The sequence below is a fragment of the Marmota marmota genome, unplaced genomic scaffold (assembly GCF_001458135.2).
Source record: "Marmota marmota marmota unplaced genomic scaffold, marMar, whole genome shotgun sequence".
Classification (NCBI taxonomy): domain Eukaryota; kingdom Metazoa; phylum Chordata; class Mammalia; order Rodentia; family Sciuridae; genus Marmota; species Marmota marmota.
Window position 1 is genome coordinate 14,671,087 of NW_026000048.1, and position 13,894 is coordinate 14,684,980.

The 13,894-nt window shown below is 42.4% G+C and overlaps 1 protein-coding gene across 17 annotated transcripts in view; it reads right to left on the reverse strand.

Moving 5' to 3' along the window:
• The window catches only part of Kiaa1217 (KIAA1217 ortholog), a 761,286-nt gene that overhangs the window by 303,068 nt on the left and 444,324 nt on the right, over positions 1–13,894 (reverse strand). Inside the window, exon 2 of one of the 17 annotated variants that reach the window (XM_048812697.1) lies at positions 9,579–9,639. The exons of the other annotated variants lie outside the window; for them this stretch is intronic. The gene's annotated coding sequence lies outside the window, so the exon portion shown is untranslated. The remainder of the gene's footprint in view (positions 1–9,578; positions 9,640–13,894) is intronic. 17 annotated transcript variants of the gene reach the window in all.

Below are 13,894 nucleotides of genomic sequence, written 5' to 3' on the forward strand. Positions count from 1 at the left end.
AGGGGAGAGGGGAGAGGGGAGAGAGAGAGAGAGAGAGAGAGAGAGAGAGAGAGAGAGAGAGAGAGAAAAGAAAATAACTTATTTCCAAGAGAAGGCTTCAACTTCTTCACAGCCTCCGTCTGCATGACCTGTATGTCTCTCAACACCATTACATTGAGGACTAAGCCTCAACTTGAGTTTTGGTGGGGACAAACCATGTTCAAACCATTCAAACCGTTCATTTGTTCAAAAAATTATTAAGTCCCAATTTGCTAATGGTGAGTACTGAGGATGCTGACATGGGTGAGAAAAGCCATAGATTTGTGAATATTTAGCAGACTGCATGGGAATTACTTGGTTATGTGTGACCCTCTCCTATGACATTGTGAGATCTCAAAGGAGAAAAAAAAATTACTTTGGTTAGTTTTGAATCCCCAGCTCCATCCACAGCCCTTGGCCCCCAAAGATGCCGAATAAGTGGTTTTTTGCATCACGCAAGCAATGATGGATGAAACCCAAGAGATTAAGAAAATAATGTCTACTTTCACTTAGAGGAAGAAGAGTTCTACTGGAGATGTAAAAGAGGAACATGGAAAAGGGAGCAACCACACTGTCAACAGGAAAGACTTGGGAGAGGTGGTGACAAAGAATGAATAGCTTTACGAGGTACATCATGCAGGAAAGAGCATTTCAGGTCTCCAGGGATCCCCAAGTGCAACAGCCTGTGTCTTGAACGACGAAGAGCATGATGTTTTATGTTAGGGATGGCAAAGGATAAGAAATGTTGGCAAAGAATGACAGAAAATTTTAAAAATTAAAAAAAAATTAATAATGGGCACTGAGGACTGAAATGAAGCAGATTATATTCCATGCATGTATGATTATGTCAAAATGAACCCCACGACTATGTATAACGATAATGAGTTAATAAAAACAGTTAAAAAACCAGGACTGGGGATATAGCTTAGTTGGTAGAGTGCTTGCCTCGCATGCATAAGGCCCTGGGTTCAATCCCCAGCACCACACAAAAATAAAATAAAATAAAAATTAATGGTGGGGGTGGGCAGAGATAAACAGAAAGTTGACAAACTAAGCTGATTTTGAGTGTTCTTGCATTGCAAATGAGACGTTTAAACTGATCTGCAGCTCATGAGGAATAAAAGGATTGACTCTGTACTTTATGGATAGTTTCTTTTTCATTTTTTTTTCTTCTTTTGGCTGTGCTGGGGTGAAACCCAGGACCTGGCACCTCCTTTTTGGGCACTCTACCACTGAGCTGCATTCCCAGCCCTGACTGTACTTTAGAAAAGTGATTGTGTTGGCACAATGGAGGCTGTCATGAAAGTGGGGAGAGGAGCATCAGGGAAATTAGCTAGTGATGGGAAATGTACTATATTTCCTGGTGTGTGCCTGCTGGGGGTGACGGACAGGGTCCCTCCATTACTCCTTCTCCCCCTTTCCACGTATTGACAAGAGCCAGTGCCAGCAACCTGCCTACCTTTGTTAAATGTTCTCCTCAGTGAGAGCTCATCCATTAACCACAAGTCAAAGTCACTATCATTCAAAAATCATGTTAACTATCAAAAAGAGGGGAAAAAACCCAATAACGATAATGTATCCTGATGAGCAACAAATGATAAAAAAGAAAATGAAACAGACAGAAAGCTCTGTGAATGAACAAAACACTGTTTCATTCAAGTTCTCAGTTCACACAGAAGCACCTTTGTGCTTGCACTTGAGCTGTGTGAGTTAGCTTGAAGAGTCATTATTTAACCTCTGTGTGCCCTAGACTTTCTCATCTGTGAAGGTTTTAGTCTAGATAAACCCTGAGATCTCTCTCAGATAACATTTGATTTTTGTTCTCCTCCTAGGGCCTTTCCACACCACTCCAGTTCCTATTAGTAAGACCAGCCACCTCATGCCAGGCCCTAACTCAATTGTATTAATGGAACAGAGGAGGGTTCCCTGGGCTTTGCTCTCCGGGTCCATCTACAGGCTCACATATTGCAAACACACACTGCAGTAGCCTGGTTCTTGAGGCCTCACCTTTATGTGGAGTCTGAGTGGAGCCCACAATGAGCTCTGGAGACATCTTATGGTTTTTGCCATCACAAGCTGCTAATGTTTCTGCAAGAGAGTCCCCATGGATGAGCACAGACTACCCAGGCTGCACCTCCGCTCCACCGTGTATTTGCTGTGCAACCTGCTGCAAGGCGCATCAGCTTTCCTACCTACAAACTGGCAGTAACAGTACCTACCTCACAGGGCTGCTGAGAGAGCTGAAGGAGACTGAGCTTGGCACATGGCAATTGCCATACAAGGGGTGTGAAGTGAATAAACAGAATAAATGTGAAAAATATTATTAATAGAATGGTAGCCATTCTATCAATCTTGGCCATAATACACTGACATGATTGTCCAAATATGGGTCCCTAAGAGACCCAGACGTTTGGGTCAAAGTGACAGAGACGCTGCTGGACAAACAGCAAGATCTCCGAGGATTCATCATTTTGCTCCTACACAGCGATACAGACAGCTATTCCCTCTCTGCTTCACAGGGAATTCATTTTGGCGCTTTTCTTCAGTGTCTGGAGAGAGTGCTCTGAATAAAAATAAAATGTGGTGACCTCAGTAATCTGAACATCATAGAAATATTAAGAATGGATCTGGATGAGCTCTGCCCAGTCACATTACATTTCCAAGCCTGGCTGGGAAAGTTTGAATACTTAGACACTTAGTGTAGAAGCATCTGCCGGGAAGAACTTGCTTCCCCAGTTAGAAAGACCAGGCTCTCTCTACCTTGGCCCCATCAGTCACCTTTCCAAAACACAAACAATGGGCTTTTGTAACCAGAGCATTTATATTTTATGTTGAGGTCAAAAATCCAATTAACTCAACCCTGAGCACCCAAAGAGAGGTAGCCAGGAAATTCTATGCAACTGAGAGGGGAAGGGAGAGAGGGAAGACTCAGGAGTCTGATAAACAGATTGCTCCTTGGTAATGGGATTCTTAAAACAGTGTCAATACAGACCCGTAACTCAGGTAACCTCAGAGCTACCTGGAATACCAAGGGAAACCCCAAAAGCAATACAGCACAGAAGTAAATATATGTGTTTGTTTATGCATTTAAAAAATCCACAACGCTATTCAGAGCATCTGCAAGACCATGGCAGGGACGTGAGGAGAAGGATGACGGATTAATAGGTCCACCATTCAGTGCAGGAAAAACCTGATTGTCCTGTAAGCATTATGGAATCATGACCAGGACAAAAACAGAGTAGAAACATGACCAGATTTGTGTTTGAGATAAAGCTGCGGTACAGAATGGATCTGAGAGGAGCAGGAAAGGGGACCATAATAAAGTGTTTATTGCCATAGTTCAGAGGAAAAATGTGAGTCTGAACTAAGGAAGTCAAAAAAAAATCAGAAGGTACAGAGCCGTGAGAAATATTTCAAAAGTAAAATTGGCCGAATGTAGATATTAATTAAATGTGGGGTAGTAGAAATTGGGAAGTGACCCCCGTTCAACTAAACAAGCTCAGGTTTCCTCCTATGTCAGGTGTGTGCTGATTTAGTTTGTTAGTATTACCACAAATAGGCCCAACTACTTGCAAAATGACTTCATTGCCCTAATAGGTTTCCGTTGGTACATTGTTTCAAATGTCAATAACAATATTTCAGGATTTACAAAAAGGGATGAAAAATTCAACATTCTGCCAAGGCTCTCCTTTTTCCTCAGTGAGAACTGGCTCTAGGCATACCACGTCTCATGGCAGTAATTTTGTACACTATACAATTTTGATTGATTTCCATGTGCCAAATTATAAATCGTTATCAAGAAGTCTAATGACCATTTATCAAAATGATGTCGAAACCCTGTATGGAGTTATAAAGAAAGGATGTGGCAGGAAGGTATAGCTCAACTAAAAAGTCAATACTGAAGCAGATCTTTTCATAGATCTAAAACCTCTGCCTATGACTAGCCATGTGTTCAACGTGTTTTAACTGAAAACCCCAGAACCCTGTTGCAAACTCTTTGGATCAACTCCCAGTCATAATGGAATATGTCAGGTGTCACATGCCCTATACCCAGAACAGTGCCTGGCATGTATGAGACACAAATATTACTCCAGAAATATTTGTTGGATAAATGAATTGATAACAAAGGCAACCAACAGCAGGCGGGTTTAATCCCCAGGACCCTGAGCCAGATTTTTCCCTTCCAAGCCAAGAATCCCCATAAAATAACAAGAGGCAACACAGGGACAGCACAGCCTTCCATACCTCCTGCCTTCCACACCCATCACCTCTCTGCCTGACTTTGGTGCTGAGGATCTTTCTAGATATGCACCTTTGCATGGGAGAACCAAAGGGGCTGAGGCACTGGAAGGCAGAGGAGCTCAAATCCCTATGTGGGCGTTCGACCACTAGAGGGCAAGAGAGTCAAAAGCCTGCTCTGGAAGCCAGCCTTGCCCTGGAAGGGTGTAAACTTCTTATGCTTATGGATGCCGCATGATTAGAATTCCTTTTACTAACAGCCCCCAATATCTAGTATAGCAGGAATCAGGAATTGGAATATGAAATTTTACACCTGAGCAATTGGAAATATCCACCTTTGGCAATGCTTTCATTTTTTTTTTTTTTTTCCTAATCATTTTAAAAGAAAACCAGAAAATAATCAGGAAAAATTCCCAAGACTGACTACTGCTTTGAGCCGCCGCCTCTTGTGTCTTGACCCGCCTTTTGTGAGTTTCTGGGTGCTCCTTCTTACTGCCATATGATATGACCAGATACACTGCAGGTCAGGTAGGGGGGCCACCAGGGAAAATACAGGCTGTCCAGTTAAATTAGAATTTCGGATAAACAATGAATAATTTTTAACATGTTATTATGCTGTGGTATGAGGGCAAATTTGTTATTTTTATGGGTTCGTTTGGCAATCCCATCTGCACGAGGCACTAGGATATTTGCTCTTCCCCTAAGGCCCCTGGTCCCGCTCACTCCTCTGTGTTGGCCATGTCTTTCCTCCTGCCTGGAAGGTTTTCCTCCATCACTGTACCCACCTATTCATTTATCTGCTCCTTGTTCAGGGTCTGGCTTGAGTGTCCCTCCCTGCATCCTTCTTCACCAGTGCCTCTGGATGGAGGGCTGTGGGACCCAGTGTTTGTCCCAGCCAGTCTGGTATTCTAGGAAGTGGGTGTGTGGGCCTGAGACGGGTGATTCTCAGAGGGGCCGGAAGGAAGGGGATGGATGTGAAGCACCCAGAAGAGGTCCTTCTAGATGCCCTACATATTGGAGGAAAACATGGCTGGAAACCCCTGCTGTAGCCAGCAAGCCCCTGGAGGGCAGGGGCCTAGATCTTGTTTGTGACTCCTGTCTCAGTTCCTCTGCACTTAACAGAGATACCTGCTCCTAACAGATCCTCAACAGGTACAAGTTAAATGAAATCATCAAGCTCCTCACTTTAGGGGGTAGAGCACATGCTTAGCATGTCTGAGGCCCTGGGTTCGATCCCCAGCACAAAATAAAACAAAACAAAACTTAAAAAAAAAAAAATCCCCATTCAACAGGTCCTAGATCTTTGTCAAAATAAACAAGACACAATCTCCCTTTAGCTGTCCTTCTGGCACCTTGTTCTAAGAGGTTGCCCTCCACCCCACCCCACCCTAGTCAGTTCTTTACTCTCCTGTCAAAGAGGAAAAACTCATTTGGTGCCTGGCCATCATCAGCTCTGCTGACCTTCTGACCTTCTGACTCTTCTGGAAGCATGTTCACATATCTCAGGACCTCTGTTGCCTTCTGACCTCTTCCTCCCCTTGGTTTTTGCCCACTTTTATGGAGGTAGATGCCATAAAACAGACCTGCTTGTCCTTCATCCCAACGGCTAATTCTTGGCTTTCCAGACAGGCTAGACTCACAGCCCTAAAGGCCCTGTGCCCAGGTTTCCTGGGCCTGGGAAGAACACAGGGTTGGGGCCACCATCTGAGGATGACTGGGTTTAGCTGAAACAAGGGAAACGCTCTGGGATGGCTACCCCATGGCTTGTACAGGCAGAGTTCTGGACAGGAAGACAGGGCACCGTAAAGCTGGCAGGAGAAGGAGGCTTAGTAAAGGGACTTCAGTATTTTAATAAGAATGGACAGGGCTCAAAATATGCTACTAGGAATGCTGTCGTCTGGGGACAGGGACTCCTACCTTTCTCAGGTACAAAAAAGACAGAGGGAGTAGTACCAAGCCCACCTGGAGAGAGTCCTGGGGGACAGCTGCCTGGCCTTCCCTAGAAGAGTATGGCCCACTCACGGTGGCCCAGCAGAAAGAAGGCCAGAGGAGGAAGCAGCCCGCCTCATTTTCCTTTTGGCTCTGGTTTGCAGCTACACTTGTTCAGAGCTTGTTGAATTGAATGCAATAGGAATGGGGGGAATGGAGCAGGTGTGGTCTCAGAAGGCCCATGGATTGGCTCCCCCTTCTCTGGTCTCTCTGAAAGCCCTGTGGGGTCTCCCTCTGCAGGGGTGGGAACTATCAGGGAATGTGAGAGAACAGTGTGAACCCCACAGTATAGAGAGTGTTGAGGGACATGGAGGGACAAGATTGATGACATGTTATACATGTGGAGAGAAAGAACAGGCATATAAAATAGAGATCAAAATACAGGATCAAGTGAGGGGTAGAGACACCTGGCTTGGGAGGTTCAGTATGACTTTTAAGAGGTGGGGCCCAATGGAAAGGAGGCAGGTCTTTGAAGGAGATGTTGGGACCCCAGCCCCTTCCTTTCTCTCTGCTTCCTGGCTCCCGGAGGTGAGCAGCTTTGTTCTACCATGCACTCCCCACCATGATGTTCTGCCTCACCACAGGCCCAAAGCAATAGAGCCAAGTGATTATGAACTGAGGACTTTGAAATTTTGAACCAAAATAAACCTCACCTCCTGTTAAGTTAATTTTTCTCAGGCATTTTGTCACAGTGATGGAGAATTGACTGATATAAGCCCACACTTGCTTTAATACTAAGCTGTATGTTCTAACATCAGTTTTACCAGTAACCATGCTGATACTTCAGTCTCTTTCTTACTCCTTTACTTCTTTTAAGAACTTGGGTGTGGAAAGTCATATGGCTTAGGAATCTTAAACCATACACTATCCAAACACTGTCCCCTCATATATGTTAGTCATCATATTAAGTTCTTTACATGCGCTTAAATATTGAATCCTCTATGAAGAAGGTGCTATTATTATTATTCCAGTTTTGCAAATGAGGAAATGAAGGCATTCAGTAACCTGACAGAGGTTACACAGTTAGGAAGCATAGGAGCTGGGACTGAAACTCACGGTCTGCCTACAGATCTAACAACTGCTTTCAAGCTTTGCTGCCTCATCCTTGACTTCTTTTGTGGTATAGTCTTTTCATTTTTTTCTAAACAAGTTATTATGAATAAATGATGTTGATGATGAAGATGGGGATTGAACCTAGGAACTCCTATATTCTAGGCAAGTGTTCTACCACTATGTCGCCCCAGCCTTGTTATTTTTAATCAGAGTTATCCCAGTCCTAAATAATTTTTAAATGAGCAGGCCAAAGTACGTACGTGTACATGGCTATGCTTAAAAAAAAAGAAAAAAAGCTGAAAGGGGTAAAAATACCACCAAAACAAACATCCTCAGGTGCTGCGATCTGCCCTCATGTGTCAAATGTTAGGAGCTAAACGCTCCTCTCGTCTCTTGCTGACTTAGATAGAGCTGTCTGGCTTAGTGCACAGAGCTGTATCTAGCAGCTCACTTATTTCCTCAGGGAAAAACAATTGAAGCTATCGCTCTTGTTCAGGTTAGATGGCAACAATTTAGAGAGTTCTCCCCTGTAGATAGAGGAAGACAGGTATTATCTGGCCTGACCATGGGAAGATGAAGAAGTAGTACCAAATGCTGTACTTATAACTCAGCAGGACAGATGGCCAGCAGTCGTACAGAAAAGACTCCATGGTTTACCCAGGGCTCAGCTTTTGGATCATGGCAGAACACTTTGCCAAGCAACTATTTAAATTGGACAGCAATCTAAAATCTTGGATCAGATGATGAGTTCTTCACAGCAAAAATTTTTTTTTCCAGATAAGTCCTAGAAGACTCTTATAAAAACCAGAGCTATAGGATTTGTTGGAGATGAGTAAAAAGTTAAGTGATAGAGTTTGGCAGCCAGAGCCTTTTAGCCACTATCAAAGGAGCTTCCCAAGGTCTAGCTGGAAGCATAGCCCCATCCATTGAAAAAGTCACTTCTGGTCACAAACACAGAATGAACTAATTGGACCCCGTGCTTTTCTCAATTCCATTATGAATCTTGTTAGTCCTCATCTGGATGTGACCTTTAAATCAGGTTAGAAGGCCCTCCCATGGCCCCTTGTCATCTGTCCCAAAATGCTTCTCTTAGAATCCAGGGTCACAAACAATAGGATGTGAAACACTTAACCTTGTGGGGGTGGTGCTGATAAATAAAGTCACAATGACTGTTTTGACAGGGTTCAGGACACGCGACCCCAGGATACAACATCGTGACATTTGAGGAAACAGCAGAAGCAAGAAGGTCACTCTCCTTCCTTCCCTTCACCTTTCTCTGCCTAATCAGACTATCACTTTGTCATGTGAGGGGTGCTCTCTCTACTTCCAGAAGAAAGGGGATCATTCTTACCTCGGAAGTCACCGGGACTCAGAGAAGAATCTGAACAAATAGGACTTGCTAAGTTTATTACCACAAATCAGACCCTTCATGCCTTCCAATCAGACTTCTGCATGACGGTCCCTCCTTTATCAAACCTAACCATAAAAATACACAAGTTTATCTGTTTCTTTGGGTCTGCATTTCCAATGGCTTCCATGTCCCACAAAACAGACCTTAAATAACTTTCTGTGCCTCCCTCTTGTGAATCTTCTTTTGTTTTAGGTGTTTCAGCCATGAATGTAGCACTGGGTAAGGAAAATGTTCCTGCTCTATAGTTTCATTGCCTCCATCTTTGATGGTCATCTGGATTTCTTTGGCAGGATTTATAAGATCATAAGTAGCTCTCTTGAAGTGGAGGACTTTCCTGTTCTGCTCATTAAATGTTTCTTAATCCTGACCAGCTTAGTAGGGTAAAAATGCAGGTCTTTCAATGATTAAGCTGAGTAAAATCGTGCTATGGAAAACACAGACTCTGTGGTACAAAGTACCTGATACCGTTTTAAGAGGACAGCGTAACAAACCCACATCCTTGTTATCCTTTCCTGTCCATGAAGTCATCTGTTCATCAGAGCACTTGGCTAATATGCATTTCCTTCTTATAGACTCTCTCCATATGGTAGCTAATTGGAGCATTCTGGCCAGCATTTCCTGGAGTAGGTGCCAAAGGATGGAAAGGTGTTAAGAAAATAACTGGTCAGCAGCTTGCCTACCCCTAGACGTGATATCCTCATTCTAATTCTGGAATTCCTAGATAGCTCTGGGCTCTCCCAGGACATATGGGGGAATCTGTGGGTAGGAGAAACTTCTGGACTCCCTGTGTTTGTCAGCCAGGGCAATCCTGCTATGGGAAAGCCCTACAGCTCACTTTTGAAGTCCAGCAGAGTTCAGAGCTGCTTACCGTTCTACCAGGAGAAGGTTCCAAGCCTGGGAAGCTCAGCCTCAGTCTCCATGCCACCAAGCTGTTCAGAGAAATTCGGGCATTAGAAGTAAGGATGAGAACTGGCTCTGGCATGGGCTCTGGAGGCAAAACCTGTCCTGCTTGCTATTTTACTGCTTCTATCACATGCCATGTTACCATGCCTGGGATTCTGGAGGTCTCTTCCTGACCACCCCACTTGTGTGAGAGAGGTGGCCATAAAGGATTCTTTGATCTACCTCTCCTGAGGTCAAAAGACCCTCCTATGACAGGTGGTGTCTTGCCCTGTATCCAGATGAAAGGAATCCTACAAAGAGAGGCAAAGAAGAATCTGAACAAACAGGCCCTGCTAGTCCCCCTTGGCCATCCCTGTTTATCACCATTAAATCCATTAGACCCATTTGGTCTAATCATTATTTCCACCTGATTTCTAATTCTTCATCAAGCCTAAGCATAAAAGCACAGTTTTCTAGGGGTCTTTGGGTCTTCATTTCTGAAGCCTTCTCATGTCATGTAAAACTTTAGTTAAAAAAGAATTGTGGTGCTTTTCTCTTATTAATCTGCCTTTTGTTACAGGGTAGCAGTCATGACCCTTGTGGTAAATGAGGAGAAAGTATTACTTTTTGTCCCTTACGTGGCTAACAGTGTATGTACATGTATACATGGTGAGAATGAGGAATGAAAGTATTTTAAGTTATTGTATTAATGATCGGAATGATGGACTGTTATATCAACACCATTGATTATCGTTTAGAACTGCTTTCTTAGTCTCTGGGTCACATTTTTCAAAGTATTTTTTTTAAACAATATGGTGTGGGCCCATTCCTATGATCTCTCTATCCCTTCTACGTGTTATACTGGATGGCTCCTTCCAATCCTGGAATTCCTAGATAACTCTGGACTGTCCCAGGACATATGACAAAATCTACCCCTTCAGCTAATCACTTGGTAGTAGTGACAGCCACCATTTGAGGAGTGCATGCTTTGTATCAGGTGGCAAATGAACTAATTTCATGGTAGCATCATTTATTGTTCTTAACAAACCAATGAGGTAGTTACCATTCTCAGGTTACAGGTGAGGGAATTAAAGCCTTGGCTGGTCAAACAACAAGCCCTTGGAGACTAGACTCAAGGGCAGTGTCCAATCTCAAGTCTGGAAAGAATATCCAGAAAATGCTGAAATCAGTGGCTGACTCCCAACAATCAAAATATAGGCACATGTTATTAGCAGCCTTCTATATCAGTGGGTTCTATATCATGAAATTCAATCAACTGTCAGTTAAAAAGAATTGGAGGAATTTCATCTTTTTAATACATACACACTTTTTTCCTCCCTGGTCATTCTTCCCTAACCAATGTATAACAACAATTTACATAGCATTTACATTGTATTTGGTATTATAATTAATCTAGAGATGATTAGGGGAGTGTATGCATAGATAATAAAAGGGACTTAAGCATCTATGAATTTTAGTATCAATGGGGAGTCCTGGAACCAGCCCCCTATGGATACAAAGGGAATGACTACATTTAATGCCCAACCTCCACCTTTCTTTTAATGCAAGAAACAATTTCATTTCAGATAGAACAGCCCCAAGAATAAGCCCTGGTGGGCAGCAGCCTATTGAATGTATCTAAGAAGAAACTTGCAAGTTTAATTGCAGTCAGTTTCACAAATGATTACTGAACACCAAGTGTGCACCTGGTAATATACCAGAGGCCAGAGATTCAAAGATGCGAATAAGGGGCCCTTTTTAACATGCAATATATTCATGGCTGTGATCTTCACACCACTGAGAATCTCTAGTGGTCTGCTAGAAAGAACTTGAAACCTCATTATTATTAAATCTTATCTCTATATGGCTTCAATTTTACTCAAATATTAGTAGTGGGGCGGGGGAATTAAGTAATTTAATAGCTAAGTTATTTAAAGCATTTAAACAAATGTATTCAAAATAAATGTGGCTATCATGGAGCTGAATAGAAATACTGCCTTATTTTTTAAGATTAAAGTGCTGGACTTAAAGAAATTGAGGTCATTTCCCTCAGGATTTACCCCTGAACTCCCAAGGGTACTAGTTCTTTTTTCTTTGTTGAGAGTTCTAATGCCTCAAAACTAGGTAGAAATATTTTTAAGGCACAGAGCATATTAATTAATGAAGGGGGATTGAGAAGAATAGACCAGCGACAGTTTTTAGAAGCTGAACTCTACCGACTGAGAGAGGAAATAGATGTCTGAGAGTCAGGAAGAAGGAGAACTCATGGGGACCTTAATTACTGTTCACTCAGTCAGCCACAAAGATTATGTGAGTAAGTATAAAAGAGAAAAGAGTGAGAGAGAGGAGCTTAGTGAACTCATGATATCAAGCAAGAAAGAAGGATTGGGTTAGGAAAAATAGAGTAAAAGATTGGATCCACAATCAGTTTTCTAGAAATTGTTTATGAGCAAATCCTAAGGAGAATGGCCAGGCTGGCAGACCAGGGCTGTGAGGAAAGTCTGAAGGCACATAAATAGAGTCCTGTTAGGAAAGAGGCATCATGGAAAGAGGGGTAGGGAAGACCAGGCAGTGCTGAGCACAGAGTCCAAATTGTAGAGCGTGCAGTTGAAGAAACTGAGTAAAATGAACTGAAAAAATAGTGGAAAATGGATAATAGGTGAGGAAAAACCAAGGAGATCCAACTTTTAAATAATAAGTATCTCTGTAAAAATCCAAGCCAATAAAAGAGAAATCATCTCCAAAGATAAATTTAAGAAGCTTTAGTGCAAAGAAGGACTGAATTCTATATGATGAATAAATAGAGGCTAAGAAAAGACAGACATGGATCAGATGGTACCAGGGGGAAAAGTCAGTTCTGGAGGGTCGTGGATAATAGGTACAAAAGTTTCAGAGATATAAAGTGAGACTCGAGAATATTGGACTCAACACAGTCATCCAGGTAAAAAGGCAAAGGATTTCCAAACTTAAGAGCTCAGGAAAATAGTATCTGTGAGATCTGTGAGCCCTTTTGAGGAAATATTGGAAGAACCATGCAAGAAACAATTGAAAAAGTAGGCTAAGGGCTACCTTGAGGACTGAAACATATCTGGGGCTAAAACTAAACCTAAGGTAATGGATAGGAATGAAGACTTCAGAACTTAAATTTTATGAACAAGGCCCATTTAAAAACAACTTTGCTAACAAGCATTAGGAAATCAAGGGGAAGATATGATAAATTTTGATAGATAGGTCAATTTCTTCACTTTTCAAATGGAGGGTCAAAAGGCATTCATCTTTTAAGTCTGGTAAACCAGGGAACAGGAGTAGGATTTTGTCTGATTTTAAAAGCACATGTATGGAGGATGTTATGGTTTGGATGTGTCCCCCCAAGACCCAGATGTAAAAGGACTGGTCACCAGCCTGTCATGTTACTGGAGAGTGGTGGACCTTTAGGAGGTGAAGAATGGTGGAAGGAAGTTAGGTCATTGGGATATGCCCTTGAAGAGAATAGTGGGGCCAATACCCTCCTCTTTTTTCTTTGGTTTCCTGGCTGTCATGAGGTGAGCAGCTTCCCTTGTCATGTGCTCCCACCATGATGGGTTGCCTCACCATAGTCCCCAAGAGGATGGGGCTAATCAACCATGCGGACAGGAACCTCTGGAACTGTGAGTCAAAATAAACATTTCTTCTTTTTAAATTGATTTTCTCAAGTATGTGTTACAGTAGCAAAAAGCTGACAGATGACTTTTTAAACAGAGATGACTTATTAAAATAAATGAAAACTAACAAAATAATAGTTGCAATAAAGAAAGAGCTTCAGGACTCAGAAAGAGAATGTAGAAGAGAATGTCTTGAAGGGGATTCTGGACTACAGAATGATATTTTTGGACAGGTACTTGTAACTACTTCAGCTAGATCCCTTATCCTGCAGGGTTAACACATAAGCATATCTTATTGGGGCATCAATATCACCTGGGAAGTAGGATTGCCCATGGTTTTACCAAGTCCAACACAGAAATATGAAGACCTGCATCAAAGTGCCAACTGGGTAAATGGTGATCCCAAGATTTCACTCCTCAGCAAGGAATGCCTCTTTATGATCATGCATTAGTGGAGACCAGAAATCAACACGAGGAGCCTCATCTTGAGGATCCTCTTTCTTTCCAGTCAAGTTTTTACAACAGTGTTTGAAAGATTAGTTTAGCCTATACATCCATTTCCTTTTTCAGAGAGTAGCATTGTAAATATTATGCATCTTGATATTATCTCCTATGGGTAATGAGATCCTAATAGGTTTTTTTTTTTTTTTTTTTTTTTCCC